General features: G+C 36.6%; 1 protein-coding gene across 3 annotated transcripts in view; it reads left to right on the top strand.

Annotated features, from left to right (window-relative positions):
- lrba (LPS-responsive vesicle trafficking, beach and anchor containing) overlaps positions 1–16,652 on the top strand; it is a 240,783-nt gene that overhangs the window by 161,583 nt on the left and 62,548 nt on the right. The gene's annotated exons all lie outside the window — the stretch shown is intronic.

Here is a 16,652-nt window from a genome sequence, read left to right as displayed (position 1 = left end):
ACATCCAGCGCTCGAGCCGTGGCGCTTTCAGGTTAGGCTATACAGACGGCATTAAGAGCGCATATTTCAGCTAGAAGCTTTTACTTTCTTTAGCCTACATTACAACAGTTTGACATGTTGGGAGCTTGTTATTTCTCTGTATGCACATTTGGTCGTAAAGTAGGAAAGGGTGAACATACTACTGAAAATAATACTGCATTTTGAATGCTTATTTGTTTTGTTGGGTTTTGTTTGCACATAATTAAGCTTCGGTCTTTAAGAACTGGTTGCTAATTTTTATTAAACGATATTTAGTTTTTGCCACTGTAAGTATATTGACCGCGCACTGCTAGTGTTGCATTCGTCCTATGCTCAAAAATCTGGATACTGCTTAAGTGTGTGTGTGTGTGTGTGTGTGTGTGTGTGTGCTCTCATGGTCGCTTGCTAGTGGAGTTGTAGCTTCTGTAACATTGTGATAATGCCTAAAACATACTGATGCAGATTAGTTGAAAGGGTTTCTTTTTCTCTAGCCGGTTTATAATTGCAACACAATCAAGGGTCTTCTAAAGGACAACGCTTAAAGAGTTTTATTTGAAAATGATCGAATCGTCCATAGTCACAAAAATCAAGAGCATAATGAAACGTTTTACAAACTAATGTGTCATTCGGATTATTCAGTAATATTGCAATTAGACGACAGTTATGTGCAACCTGCACGTGTGTTCAGAATATATTCAGGATTTAACTTCTGCATGCACTTAATGTAAGGAAAATAATAGAACGTTTAAAAAAAAACAGAAAGGAAAAAAAAAGCGGAAAAAATAAAGTTGTGCTGTCATTTGTTTTCCCTCCTAGTTAAAGCTGGATTCGTACTTTCTCTTTCATATTTCTTAGAGAAACACGTATTTATTTATTTACTTCGTTCGTTTTTGTTTTAATGCACTTGTGCTCGAGCGTATTTTGCTCGATCCTTTATTTGCTTGACTTTAAAGATTTTAACGCATTTGCTTTCCGTTCGCTCTTTGCATTAATTGCTTTCATTAAAACAACTTTCTTAAATTGTTAAAAAAAAAATGTTTTTCCATTTTGTCCCATCGTTGCTCTGTCCTCACATGAGGTATGTGAATCTGAGCAGCATCCCTTCGGCAGCGCAGCGTGTTAAAATGAATAATTTCGAGAGGAGAGATTGTTTGGCGTGGTAATTGAAGTCTCTTATCAAGCCAGACTTCATGTTGTATGAGTTCAGCTCTCATCACAGTTGTCTTAACGACAGGCTCAGGAGAAAGTCTGCAGATACAGCGCTGCGTGGTGTAGGATGCGTTGCGCTAAATGAGGCCATTCAGAGTATTGATCCGTCGCGAGTGAGTGTGTTTTTACAGTGAGAAAAACGAATGTCAAGGGTTTGTGTTGTTAAGCCCATCTGAGAGCCCGCCGGGTGTTTTATTTTTCGCTTGAGTAAAACACAGTTTGCTAGAGGCACGCTGAGCCAATGCTCTCTCGGTAAAGAAACTTCACGGTCTTTTATTTAATTACACTAACATTATTTTGCTCCTAAACCAAGTGTAACATCACGAACTCACACGCCAGGGGATTATTTTTTTAATATTATACAGATATGTGATTGGAATGCATTTTACGTAATATTTCGTTTTCATTTAACTAAAAAAAAAAAGAAAGAAAAAAAGACGTTTACATTTGAATAAAAGAACGTCCAACAGGTATTTGTATGGGATTCTTCAGCCATGTTATGGTTTAATTTTTTCATATGTGGCTTCTCTTCTGTAATGGTTAAGAAATGAGAATAGTTAAATAAGTTTAATGTAGAATGCTACGCTAAATGATTCATGTTTTGATATGATGTTGTGGATTATAACCAGCCTGAAAATCTTTCAAGAAATTGTGAACATATGCTCCTACATTTCAGCACTGAATATTCATAGTAAAATAATGAATCTAAGTTAATAAGCTTTTACCCATTCCTTTTCAGTATTTGGCAGATCACTGTGCTAATTGATTTGAATGACACTCCTGAACCGTTTACAGAAATGATTACAGCAGTAAAACATCATTGCAGTGTTTAGTTAGAATAATAATAGATATATATATTTTTTATTATAAGTGATAAGATAAAAAAAAAAATGTTTGCAATATTTTGGTGCATCTAACCCTGTTACACTAGTTAGTTGTTACAAGCTTTAATTAATTTCCAAGATTACAAGCATTAAGCAGATTAATCATTTAATCCGTTAATTACTGTTATTATTGGATTTACCAACATTTTTATCTTGTCTTTTAAAGAAGTGTTTACGTAAGTTAAAAGTATACAGTTTATTTCAAAGGTAGAAAGTATTTTGTTCTGTCCGGAGGAAAGAAGCAATTGCTATATTAAAATTCATTGTTCTGTGTTTGGCATGTGGAAGCAGTGAATTTATTTCCATATTCTGCAAAAATAGACGTGTTAGGAATATGTATGTATTTATTTATTTTTGCTTGTTTTGAGGGTAACATATTTGCTATTATGCAGAGCCAAGAAACAGTTGTTTGCTCAACTGTATAAAAAAAAAAAAAAGGATAATCTCTCAAGGATTAGTGACTACAATGAACAATTTCAAATCTCAAAACAACTGACAAATTGAGCATATGTTGAAATTGATGCTTATGCATTAATGGAAATACACAGTATATTGAAAGTACAGTGACATCTGACTTATTTAACTTTTCCGTTTTTATTTTACAAGAAGTTCTAGCATTTTCAATATGACATATTTACTTACAGTAAGATGATATTACATCCAATCACAAATTGAAAATTTGATGAAGCCTTATTATATAATTAGAAGTCTTAATTCTTAATTAAACAAATTATAGTTTATTAAATCACTAACCAAATCTTAACATAAACAGTTCCAGACTGATCCTTTTTATGAATGTATTAAAAAAAAAAACATATTTTATTTTTTTTTTACTTTCTTTCCTTCCTTTGAATTGTTTTAAAGGTAAAAGGCAGGCTCTGAATCACTGACATCTCACAAAGTGCTAGAATTTCCTTGATTCTTTTAACATTAATGTGCCAAAGAGTGTTCTTGAACCTAATGATGCACTTAGCAGAACTGAATAGAAACGTTTAAATAAGCTCCAACAAATGCTTTTGGTCTCTTTTCTCCCCCTTTATCTCTTTTTTTGAAAACATTCCGTATTATCTGGAGACCAAAAGAGCTTTGGTCTTGAACGAGAAGATGAGAGAGGCACGGTAGTGTGGAGCCACTCCTCTTTGATCTGATGACTCCACTCTGATCCTCTCTGCAACACTGGACAGTGTCTGATAAGACTCTCTCTCTCTCTTTCTCATTCCTTGTGTCTTTACATCTTGAAGAGTCTAACTTGATTTCCAGGTCATCTGACCTAGTTAAAGAAAAAGAGCCAGATAGTGTTGGCTGATCAAAGAAAAAAGAAAAAACAGTGGTCCGGGAAACTTCAGGGACAAGCTCTTTCTCTCAAAGCACATATTTTAGTGCATATTTAAACAGGAAAAAATATAAAAAAATGTGGAGGTGGCATATTCTGTCCACATAAGAAGAAACGGTTCATTTCCATCACGCTTTGTCAGCTTTACTCAAATCATGGTACCCTATTTTTTTTTTTTTATGTATTTATTTATTGATTAGTAGATTCAAGTTCTCGTTTACATGTCTTATATATCTCTAGATATAATATCAAATCCTTGTTGAATAAAAACACGACTATTATGTCCCCCATGCTCGTTTAGGAGAAGTGGGAAAAAAAAGGAGAAAAAGTGTGCAGCAGTTTTTCTTCCGTCTCAGCTGAAGTTAGCATGTTTTGCTCTTTCATGTCAATGATAAGAGGGGGAGAATGTCAGTTACAGATGCTTTTAGCCTGTAGTCTTTTTCTACCCCACAATGGAAACGTGAGAGGCAGCAGGCAAAAAAGGCACACCGTCTTACCCACGTTTCACACACACACACACACACACACACACACACACACACACACAGACGGCCCCAGCTGCATTTGCCCCTAGGAGACGGCCCCAAACAAGTCAACCAGTGGTACTAATTGCTTGGCAGGCCTTTCCGCATCTGCCAGGGAGATCTGGTGAGGTCATGGAGCAGATGGGTGTCTGTCTCTGTGTCCCTCACATTCACAGCTTTTGGATTTTCTTGATCAGTCGCTTTACTACGTTGTACTCATGATTCTCTGCTGTTATTTGTCTTATATATTGTGCAGTACGGGACACCCGCGAAGCTAAATTTACACGAAATTTTCATTTTTTCTAAATTATTTGGAAAAAGAGTTTATGTAGAGTTCTGCAGTGAAACAGTATAGGCTTTATTCAATGATAACTGTTTACTGCGCAACTTTATTATCACTTAACCCCATTTAGGTGCATCTTGGAGGTGGCAGTTATTTTGTATTTATAATTCATAATTATAATTCAGTTTTGTGTAAACGTCTTAATCATCAAATAATAAGTCAAAAGGAGAGATTGGCAATATATTTTAAACAGTAGTGTTATATTGATTGATTGATAGATAGATAGATAGATAGATAGATAGATAGATAGATAGATAGATAGAGAGAGAGAGAGAGAGAGAGAGATAGAGAGATAGATTGCCAGGATGATTTGGGAAGCAGTTGGTTTGATATTTTGTTTTGTAGTACAATGTAATATGGAAAGCTTGCAATACACCTTATTTGATTAATAGTAAATTCCTTATTTTATATTGTTTACTCCTTGACTTTTATAAACATCTTACCAGTTTCGTCCACTGCTTTTCCATCCAGACAGTGTCTTCTGAAGGACAAGCACCGTTCACACCTAATTGGGTAGGAGGGAAGGTGGGAGGGATGTTACGCAGGGAAAGTATTGTTACGCTTGTCCTACAAACATCCTGGAGTGGCTCGACGCTCTGCACACACACTCAGACGGGGTCTCACACACTCTTCATTCGGTTGCTACAGACGACCTTCAACTGCAGCTGATCAGTGTCAGGTTGTTCAAAGATTTTATTGATTTTTCAGTTAAGCATAAGTAGTTTGTGCAGAGGTAAATGGCCATCTACAGCAGCTCTGTCACTATCAATGAGCTGGAGGAGAGCAGCCGTGACTGTTGCTCATATCAGCATTTACACACTGTGTCCTGCACGAGTCGATAAATTGATGAGTCGTACAGTGTGTTGAATGATGAAGGGATTACTCTCTCTATACCTTATACCCTTCTACAGAGGGGGGATCAAAAGTCTTGAGACCTCTTTGAAAATCTGGAATTCACTATCCAACTTAAACCTGGAAATAAAAACTGAAAACTGAAAGCAAAGCTGTTATGTGACATTAAAGGGGTCTTAAGAACTCCCTTTTTTATTATTTTGTACTGTTCTCTAAGGTCCAATTATTACATCAAAAAACATCCTGATTTAGAAGTAATAGAATGTTTTCTGTCCTGTTTGAACCCCCCTCATCAGAACGCTCTGTTTGAATAGACTTGGCGCATTTCCGCGGTCAAATGAAGTGTAAAAAAAGGTGCGAGTTCTTATAGACGTGGTTTGTATCTTCATTAAAAATAAAGTTAATCCAATTTTTCCTTATGTAAGGGTCAGAATGAAAGCAATGCAAATACTGTGTTTTTCCACAACTGGGAGCATCTTAATCATTTGATTTCTGGGTAGACCTGTGTTTGACCCTCTCTCGTTCCCTCGTTATTTCCAGTACATGCACGAAGTGGTGGGCGGTGCTTAACAAGCAGCAATGTAGAAGCAGGTGTTGATCATCTTCTGTGGAAGTGGTGTTTAGCCACACTATTACATAAAGTCATAAAGTTGCACATTCCACAAGCTGTAGTTTTGGCAGATTAGGTTCAATATGAGATGTTATAAGATTAAAGGTTTTTGCACACTGAGACTTTTTCAAATTTTAATATGAGTTTATTTGTATTCAAAATCCAGAGTCAGATGAGTATTCATTTCTCCTTTGCAAAAAATCTTTTACAAAACATCACTAAATGGAGTATTCAAACAGTAAAGATTATTTTGTTGTCCTCTCGCTTCTTAAAAAAAGGAAAAAGAAAATGAAATGAAATGTTGGGTTCATCCAATCCTGAGATAGAGAGAGGACGGAGAGTTCCCCCTCAGGAGCAGATTCAAAGTTTATTCCAGGATGTCAGTGGCTCAGTTTGATCTCAGATAGTAGAGCTATATTAAAAAGACGACCCCCAATTTCTGTGAACTCAGTGTGCAAGGATCTGTATACAGTGCTTTGTGTTGTTAGATGAAGTGGATGAATTTAGATGAAGTGGATGAATTTGACAATCGCCATTCTGGATTTTGGCGTACGCTTTTACCAAGTTTTGAGTTTTGAAATTTACAGCATGTTTTATAGTTCAATGACTTCTTGTATGTCAAAAGATCAACAGAACTTTGATTTCTCAGTTCATGACCTCTTTAATTGTGTGAGAACTTCTGGAACCCATGTCAACTTTCTAAATCTCATGTCAACGAGTATATTGTTTAAATTATTCCACTAATATAATTTGCAATGGGGAAAAATATTTACATTTGAAAAAATTAAGATGATGTTTTAGGACAATCTCTGGAAAATATTAAAGATTCTGCATTGCTTGAGATTTTATCATTATGATGAAATCTACTGGCCTTATTCTCTTCTCTCCCACTTCAATTGTTTTTTTAAAGACTGAGATCATATCTGAATGTGTTTCTAATTTGTGTCCACATTAAGTATACTGTCAACAACTTCAAGTTCTCATTATACCTTACACGTAATAGTTAATGGAAGATGTAATGAGTTGGAAAATGGCATGCATCAAATATAAAACTTGCTCAAAAAGAGAAAAAAATGCCAAAGAATAAATGAGTAAATAAAATAAGTTAGATAAGTTAGGTAAACAATTAGAGAGATATATCAGATTATTTATCAGAGCCCTCCAAGTTTTTGAAATATTTTGAAATTTTTGTTATTTCCTCAGTGCCCGAGAAAAAAATTGTACAAGCACTAACCCTAACTCACTGCAGATTAACGAAAAACCTTTTGAATCATAACACACTAAATAACAAAAAAAATGTCAGTATTATTGTATCATGATCCAGATATTGCCAAGTCTCTAATAGTGAGCGAAACAGACCCCACAGCTTCATGTCCCTTTCTGTGGCACTGATACCTCCGAGCTTCACTGAGGTTACTCCTGAGATGAAGTCATCCGGTATGAAGCAGGTCACTGATCCTGTCTACCGAAGGCTGAGAGCAGGGAAGAAACAGATTTGTTACAGAAGCGCCTCAAAGTCAAGGAGAGCTGCCCTCATGCTTCCAACTTGCATCCTTCATTGAATTTATTGTCTGTTTCTATTGTGGCCTTCTTCCCCCAGTGGCGTTTTTATGATCTGGGATGGACATCATTCTAAAGAGTTGTTTCAGAGAGATGTATTGTGCTACTCTAGAGCTACTAGTGAAGGTCAGGATCAGTTTTACATTGATGTAATGACTGTGTCCTGCAGAAGATGTTTTGGTGTGTGTTTGGGTTTTGACTGTTTCATTTGAAGTTAAGATGTATTAATAGCCTCTGTGGCATGCATGTTGTCAATTTCCACAGAAAACTACTTTAATATTTCTTCCTTGGTTTGAAAAATGACTCGTCTTTGACCCATAAGCACTTTTTTTTTGTCTTTTAGAGCTTTATTAATCCCTTTACTGTGAATTTGCCTTAAGTGTATGGTAAAGGCATTCATAATATTACAAAAGGTTTCAATTTGAAACAATTGCTCTTCTTTTGGACTTTCTATTCATCAAAGAATCCTGAAAAAAATTACTAATAAAAATAGTTGTTTACAACATAGCAGTTATGTCAAATTGTAATACATATTCACAGTATTATTTTTTCAAAATTATTTAAATGTGGCCTTGGTGAGCATAAGAGACTTCCATCAAAAACATTAAAACATCTTACCAACCAGAGTCAGAGTTAAATTAATTTACCACATAAACTGCAGCATAACAAAATAGATTTGAGAACCTACTTATGACCAAAGACTTGACTTAGATCTGGTCTTGAACGTCTTAAGGCTAGACTTTGCACTTGACCAGAGACTTGAGTCTTGATACGGATACTTTGTCAGAGACTTGTATTCTTTAGCTATCAAGGCAGGTTCTCAAGTCTTGTGTTGAATCAGACTTGAAATATACAAATCTATGACTTTACCAAAAGCGTAGACTGCTTTAGAGTACCAACAGATTAACTGAGCACAAGTACCAGCAGATTGGGTACATCATATCTTAGGAGCCCATTATCAGTAGTCCCTTTTCGCCAGACAGAAGGTGGATTTCCTGCACCTGAGTCTAGCTGCTCCATCTTCCTCTGCTGACAGGGTGAAGGTTTGGGGCCTCCCAGTCCCCTGATTGATCTGCTCTCCATCATTTACTCAGCAGAGCAGTCACTGACACAACGTCATGGCATATGCTGCTAGCTAGATGGATGAGACTCTTCATGGATGCCAGAGTGAGCGTGTTTGTATGAGATTAGACGCACACCTTTGTCCTGTCCTACTGCTGAATTGTATTAATATATGATTAAATTATTCATTCATTTTTGTGTTTGTTTGTTACTCACCCCAACTTTGATATACCTGTCTATGTTTAAAATAAATCAATTTAATCAATAAATTAAAAAGAAAATAGTTTTTTTGTAGATCCAGAACTCTTGCCGCCTCCTCAGTCTTGGTTAATGACGCATCCAGTCTGGTTGAAATGGCATCTCCATGGGGACCCAATAAGGCCAGTCGCCCATGACAGATTCTTTTAGGTGACAGTTCGATTTAAGCGTCATCTGATCCACTTTATCAGCAGGGTAAATGAGTCTGTATTACAGTGCCCCACACCAATAAGATGGCACTTTAAAGATAAAGACAAAGGTCAAATAATCTTGGGTTGGCCTTTGCAGATCCATTTTACGGAATGCTCTGGACATTTCTATTTTTTTCTTTCACTTTCACTCCAAGACTGCCCTTATACTTCATTTTGACCAAAATGGTGCTGGTGCAAATGTTTGGTTTCCACATTTAATGACAATGTTGCTAACATGGTGGTTCATGGTCCTGTGTAATCATTCCAGAAATAATGCATGACATGTCACATTGTTTATGTTCCTTTTTTCACAATCTTCCCCCAGTTTTCCCAAGCTTTATTCGATTTCTTGTCTTGAGTTTTTTTTTGTATGTCAGATATGTGTCTGTTATTCGACATTTGTAGTTTGTCAGTTCTATCAATTAGGAAAAAAATATTGAGTTAATAGAGTTAATCAAAGATTATAAAGTTGATAATATCTGACTCGATATAAACTTAATTTCCTGTCAAAGTGCATTTAGAACTTTGTTGAATACAAAAAAAACAAAAACACTTTTGAATATAGACTTGAAAGTGCATGATCCAAACCTAATTTTTTATAATTCATGACTGAAAACATTTTGTAACATGATTTAGATGTACCATTCTCATCGTAATGCAATGTCTGATTTTAAAATGGGTTTCAAAGGATGAATTTTGAGATTTTAAGTTTCAAGTGATATATAATTTCTGATGATTTCTAAAGTGTGATAGAGAAAATGTCAGAACTCCTGATATGATGTAGGCTTTTGAGGTGCACTCTTGCCATAGATTAATCTAATACTTTTCCTACATAATAAATAAATAATAAAAAAGTAAGATATCTAGTTAGGAGTCTTAGACCTTTCCAAAGATATATAGTTTTTCATGTTTAGATTAGGATTAAATGGTAATATAATGGAGTAAACGTATGGCGTCCCACCGAGGGGCTGGGTGACAGTTAATAGGTTTTAAAGGTAAAACCGTACAAAAGATTAGAAATCAGGTGGAACTGAATGAATTGTCAAAATTGAAAATGTGTTAACTTTCTATTAAACAAAATTTTATGTAATCAGTCAGTTTTGGGGCCCAGAACTGTTGAAAATTGTCCAGCAACCCAGGAATCAGCACCAAAACCATTTTGCTGATGTGTAGCCTCATTTTTAGGTATGGAACATGGTTGAAATGCATAAAAGTTAAGTATTTTTTTCAGAAGCTTTAGAAGTCTTCTCTGTAGAGGTCTCACAGCAACAAATCACATCCACAGAAATGAGCAACATATTTACAGATACTTAGCAAGCATCTATCCCAACATTAACCCCTGCCTGCACTTTTCCCCTGTAATGGGCTTCCCTGTTTACCTGCTTAAAGACACAGTCATAAAGAACATAATCCAGCTTCTGTCACCTTTCAATCCCTTAAATCCCCAGAGAATCCCTCCTTTTCAGGCCATGAAAAAACTAAAGTCCCCCCTTTAGGCACCCTAAAAGGGGGTTCACATATTTTACCCTCTACCCCACCTTCCTCTTCCAAATCCAATTAGGGCTGGGACAATAGAAGGATTAGGGGGACTTCACTTCTCTGCCATCTTGCCTTAAACACAGTGAGGAACGGCGTGACAACAGACTGGAGTGAAAGTGGTGGGCGATGCGACGGGATCTAAACCTGGCCTGGCTGTTTCTTCTCCGTATGAATGCTTTGGAGTTCGGAGAAGGACTGAACCACTGGGAAGGCTGTCGACATGATTTTCTCCATGCTTCTCATGGTGTTCAGGATGTTAGTTCACAACACTCTCCAAACTAGTGTTCACAAACGCAGCTTTTGCGGTGGACCTTCAGTCATATGGATTCTCACAAATATTCCCAATATGTTCCCTAACATGACTAATTGGAGTCTTTTAGCAACGCCCATCATCAACATCTCTATAACATAGCCATTTTCTCTCACTTGTTGCTTCGGTCTTCAATGCCAGATAGGTACTTGGAGCAAAACAGTCGGTTTGTGAATGTCTGCCAAATTTCACGCTCCTCTTCTTCTCACTTATGTCACCTTTATCCTGTCTTTCTTCCGTCCAGCTCCTCAGTGAGCCAGGCTGCCCTCTTTGCCCTGGGGTTAAAGCGCTTTAAATCTCTTGGATGGAGAAAGTCTTTGAATTGATGTCAATCAGAGAAGGAGGAGGGATTCCGTCCTTCTCCTCTTGAACATGTTTCTCCATTATTTCCTAAAAATATGCCATATCATCTAGCATATCTACCTTCCAAATACCTTTGTTTGTTGTTATTCAACCATTTTGCTTTAAAGCAGACGAATCCTAATATGAAATCGACACATTGGCTTAGTTGAAGCTGTTGCAAATATGCACTTGAACATAACACACTTGCTTTACCATTCGAAGCGATTCAGTATTTCAGCCGTTAAGACTCTGAAACAGCCCTACTGTATTTTTATGAGCCGAACACACCCTCATTTGTCCATTTAAACCATTAAATGGCTGTTAATTTTCACCTCACTGGAGTCCCTACAGTGCGTTTTGTGTGTCCTCCCCATCACCCCCCACAAGCCTCTACATAAAGGCCAAATGTTTAATGAGTAAGTGCACTAAAGGATTCACTTCTCCTCCAATTAACCCCATAGCTCTTGACATTTTTCTAAATCCACACAAGATTTCCTCCCTCACTCTCTCTCTTTCTTTCTCTCTCTCAGCAAGTTAAAAGGCTAACCTGTTGGCAAACAGAGTGGTGGGGAACAAAGCAAGTTCTAATCCCCATTGGACCCGTTCAGTTTAAATACTTAAAAAAGTAAATACTTCAGCTATCATGCATATAAATATGCGTGTGTTTGCTAAAATGCTTTAGCAGCTGACTGCTAATGTTTGTTTTACTGGTTTACGGTTTGTATTTGTTATCCTTTGAGCTGATTTACCATTGTTAGACGTCAAGGACATTTTAATCAGTTGATATTATCTGTTTACTATTACTTCTCCTGGGGCTCTATGTAAAAGCATCACATTTATACTCTCTCTATGGAATATTTTGATTTTGCACTCTGATTTTACAATGTGTTGAAGATAACAACAGAAGCTAATCTCCTGATATACTATTGTTGTTTGTGGGGAAACTTGCTTGGTTTGTTTTATGCTTTTAATGTGCTTATACAGCCCCATGATACTCAACACTCATCATAGTGGCACATTCTTGTACTCTTTAATCACGTGGATCTAACCTCCATATGCCTTACCATTTGTAAACTTTACGTTAGGTCTCTCCAATACATTTTGTCTTCAATCAAAAGCCTGAAAACAAGACTAAATTAATTGCTTTTTTGTACTTTCTTAATCAGGCTGAAAAAAAAAAATGAAAACAAAAAAATCTTTAGAGTAGTGGGGGAAGCTTATGTGCTTATGTGAATTGTAGTTGTATTTGTTTACTGATACAAAACCGTTTTGGATTATTGATCAACCGTAAAAAAGTTTTGATCCGTAAGATTTGTTATTGTTTTTAAAGAAATAAAATTTTTAAAATAAAGGATGTATTCAATTGATCAAAAGTAAAAAAAAAAAATCCTCTTTCAAATAAATGTTGTTCTTTAGAAATTTCATGTCGTCTATTCACCAAAAATGTGTGAAGTGTGCAAAACATTAAGAAGCACAACTGTTTCCACACTGATATTAATAATAAATGCACCAAAACAGCATATTAAAATGTTTTCAGAAGGCTTTGCCATCACAGGAATAAATACAACTTTAAAATATATTAAAATAGAAACTTTTTTCATTCTAATAATATCTTAAAGTATTACTATTTTACTGTATTGTTGATTAAATAAATGCAGTCTTGGTGAGCATAAGAGACTTTTTTTCAAAACCCCAAAATCTTACTTACTAAAACATTTCAACAGTAGGGTAATACCAGAGCACGGAATCAGTGAATGAGTCCAGAACAGTCTTCAACTAGATAAACTTATAAAATAATCTTCATAACATATTTTAAAGATGGGATCTTTCACATTGTCCATTGAGCTTCTGTTTCATGACTTTTAAAAAAGTGTTACAGTTTCCTTCAGTCTCTTATACCAGTGATTTTCTCTTTCTATCAGAATATAATTGTGTTTTATGACTAATGTAAGCTTGATGCTAAATGTCTCTCTGTGTGTGTGTGTGTGTGTGTGTGTGCACATGCTAGCTTGTTATTTACATGGCCAGATGCGTTAGTAACAGCAGTCCCTCTCTAATATCTCCTCCCTTTTATTCCCATGAATTCTATCAAGTTTTCCAATATTGCATTTCCAGTGCGCTTGGCTCTGAATGTTGATGTTGATGGATCACCCACTTCCTCCTCCTCATTAATTTCATCACCTTATCGCCCAGGCCACTTCATTTGACCAAAAGGTAATAATAAATGTCCCATCCACAATCTTTAACACACTCAACCAGGCGGAAACACTTAATAACAGCATACAAATTGAACTTCAATCACCTCATTTTGCTCCGCAGATGCATAGGCACATTAAAAACCAGCATTTGAGAATGTGTGAACACACACACACACACTCTCTCTCTCTTTCTCTCACACACCATGTCGTTTCATGCCATCGGTTGCCAAGCTTCAAATTGAGCGTTATAATACTCATTTATTACACATTTTATAAGCGAGGATGTGGATTCTATCAGCAGCAGGAGAGCCGTTTCCTTTTCCTGGCTGCGAACGCTCTTATCACCGCTCAAACACAAGTGCACACTTTGCCCAACAGAGACTGCTATTCAGAGACTCATTTATCTTTCTGAGAGAGCGTTGGATAGTTCACTCGCTCTCTGTCTCGCACTTGCTATCTCTTGCTTTTTTTTCTTTCCCGCTCACCCCCCTTTCCCTTCTTTTTTGGCTTGGGGTGGGGGGTATTTTCAATTAGATTTCATTCAATTCTGTCAGAGACAGAGCACATGCTCTGGAGCGGTGGTCCCTGGTGTGTGTGTCGCCCAGAGGATGTCGTTTGCGCACACAGGGTCCGCTGGCAGAGGACAGAGTGTGTGTTTGAGAGATGTGTCCCTCTTCATCTCAGACTCGTTTCGGCGGCTGACAGAGACAAATGACAGCACTCAGAAATGACTTGCTGCCTCTCGATCCTAACAGGTTGAGCGGTTCGAAATGACACACACATACGTACACACTCCCCTTTCAGCTTCGACCTTTTGTTGTCGGTTTGGCATCAGCGGAGTGGCCTTGAAATTGAGCTTCTTTTTTGGCTTGAATAAAAGAACAATTCATTTAGAACAAGAATTGACAAAATGGAACAAACAAAAGTTGCTGTATGGATTTAAACAAAAAGGTATTTAAGAGTCTAAGATTGGATCATTATTGCAGTGATTAATATGTTTCTGGCATGTTATATGTTTTGCAACTGTGGTGCAGTGTGTAGCTTTTCATTTCTTAACCATGTCAGAAGATGTAACCCATAGCCATATACCAGGATGACAATACCAGTATTCACTGTGCTCATATAGTAAAAGTGGTTAAGTGAGCATAAGAAATCATTTGCACACATAGGCCTCCTTAACCCCAATTATAAGTATTTTGGATGTGCTAGAGTTGACTTTAGAGAGTGGTTTGACACTTCCATTGTCAATACAAGATTTCAGCCAAAAGTCGGTGAATCTCTTGCTGAAAATAAATGTTGTGATGTTGCGTAAGGTGGTTGGAACAATGGCATGACGAATGCACATCATAATCAACATTTTAGAAATATCTGCTAGTCCAATAGGTTTTTGAACAACAATCAAGAGAGCCTATAGAGATCATTACAAGGCTAATAGTATGTGAGGTATATAAAAAGTAAGATGTTAGATACACAACAGACTGGCATATCCATATACAGCATGTCAAGCCAGGGTACTGCATCATTCCTTTATTCTTTAGGGTTTGAGTAGACAGGAGCCAGATAAAGCGTGAACTATTAAAGTAGTTCTGCTGTAGAGATGGAATGAACCACAGGTTAAAGGTCGTCATTTTAGTCAGCAAGATTTTATGGTCTGAATTTCATCGCCAGGTGCCCTTTTCAGACGACTGTCATCCTAAAGGAATGAACAATCAGTTACTTCGCAACTTCTTTTATTTATAGTTTTTGTTTGTATATTCTGATTGTAATGCACAAATATTGAATATTTCATTGTTACTCTCATTTAGCCTATTTTCTCATTTGTTATTACTACTGCCATTATTGAGCACACACTTCAACCAGATTGAACCTTTAAGATCAGTATTTGCTATTTCTTTGAAACAAAATTGTATACTTTTTTAATACTGGTCATACACTAGCATTTAAATTTCATTACTTGCCCTAGTAAAAAAGTTATAGTTTTATTTACTGATAGAAAGAGAATAATTAAACTTTATTTGGAGTACTAATTTTGCACAATGCACATTTATTAATATTAAGCCTAAATATCACTATTGACGAGGATTTTATGATCTTTGATTAATATCGGTCTATAAAATTCAAGACATTTAAAGTGAACCTGAGGTATATCTGCAATAGTTTATAGTGCATATTAATTTGCAATCAAATATACTTCAGTATATTTTTAGTTGTTGTTCTGCCCTACTTCCACACAATTATAGTGCATTAAGAACAAAATGAGCTGTTCAAATTTAGCTGACTTTAAGTATGCCAGTTCAGTATACTAAAAGCGTAATTGCAGTGTATTTACATAATTAAGTAAATGTATTTGTAGTGTACTCAGCATAAAACATAATACATTTAAGTATGTTTAATTTTCACTAGAGTGGTGCGGATATGGTTTTGGGCTATTAAAAATGACTTTGCTGTCATTTTGAATTCCTTTCAGAATAACACATGAATTTAATGTGTATTAAAAAAAACATAACCCAAAAATGTATTATTGATGTTATTATGTGAGAATTTTTTTATTACTACTGGCACATCCCTACATGTGGGTTGTCTCTTTTGATTTGGGCCTCCAAACAACAGCTTAGCAATCACCTATAAAACCCGTGCTTAACAGTTTATATTTACATTGACTCTCTTACTCCTTCCATTTAGAATGGCATGTAATGATCTGATAGTGAAGTGTGTTATATTGCCGTGTCGTTTTGAGTGGTGTGTGGGAGGACGGGGGACTCTCTCTGCATTAACACTGCTTACATGAGGTTAATTTCATTACCAGTCAATGGCAGCTGCTAATACACAATGCAAACAGACGGATCCTTCAGATGAACTTCCTCCATTACACTCGAGTAAAAAAGGGATTTCATCTTCACGACACTATCCGTGATCGCTCCGCTATAATAAACTCTTCCTCGCTCAAACTTCTCCATGATGCCTTGGTTAGGTAGCGCATCGGATATCACATTAATGCTTGGCTTTCCATACCAACCGCCTGACAGAGGGGAGATGAGGAAGATAAATAGGAGAGCATGGCCGTCTCACATGCTGCTTGTCAGGGAGTTTGCGGTTTCGAATGGCAGCATTGCCGTGGCGGTGGAACAGCCCTAATCCACATTTAATTGAACTCTGGAGACTTTGAAGTGAGTCTGCAGAGCAGACAGGAGCAGTGACATTGCTCTGAGCGCACAGCTGCTGCCCTCTCGTTCTCTCTTCTTCTATCCTCTTCTCTTTCTCTCATTAATGAGTACATATCAGTGTTAGCCTTGGTACTAGAAGATCTAAGTGTCTGAAAAACTCAGCTGTTTATCTACCCTAATCCTCACGGCTCATATCAGGTGCAGTGGTCTTTTATCCGCTTCTGTCCTAACAACCAATTTGTTATTAAGCTAAAT

The sequence above is a fragment of the Carassius auratus genome, chromosome 26, assembly GCF_003368295.1.
Source record: "Carassius auratus strain Wakin chromosome 26, ASM336829v1, whole genome shotgun sequence".
NCBI lineage: Eukaryota > Metazoa > Chordata > Actinopteri > Cypriniformes > Cyprinidae > Carassius > Carassius auratus.
Note: the sequence above shows the minus strand (reverse complement) of the source record. Positions and strands in the feature narration are given on the sequence as shown.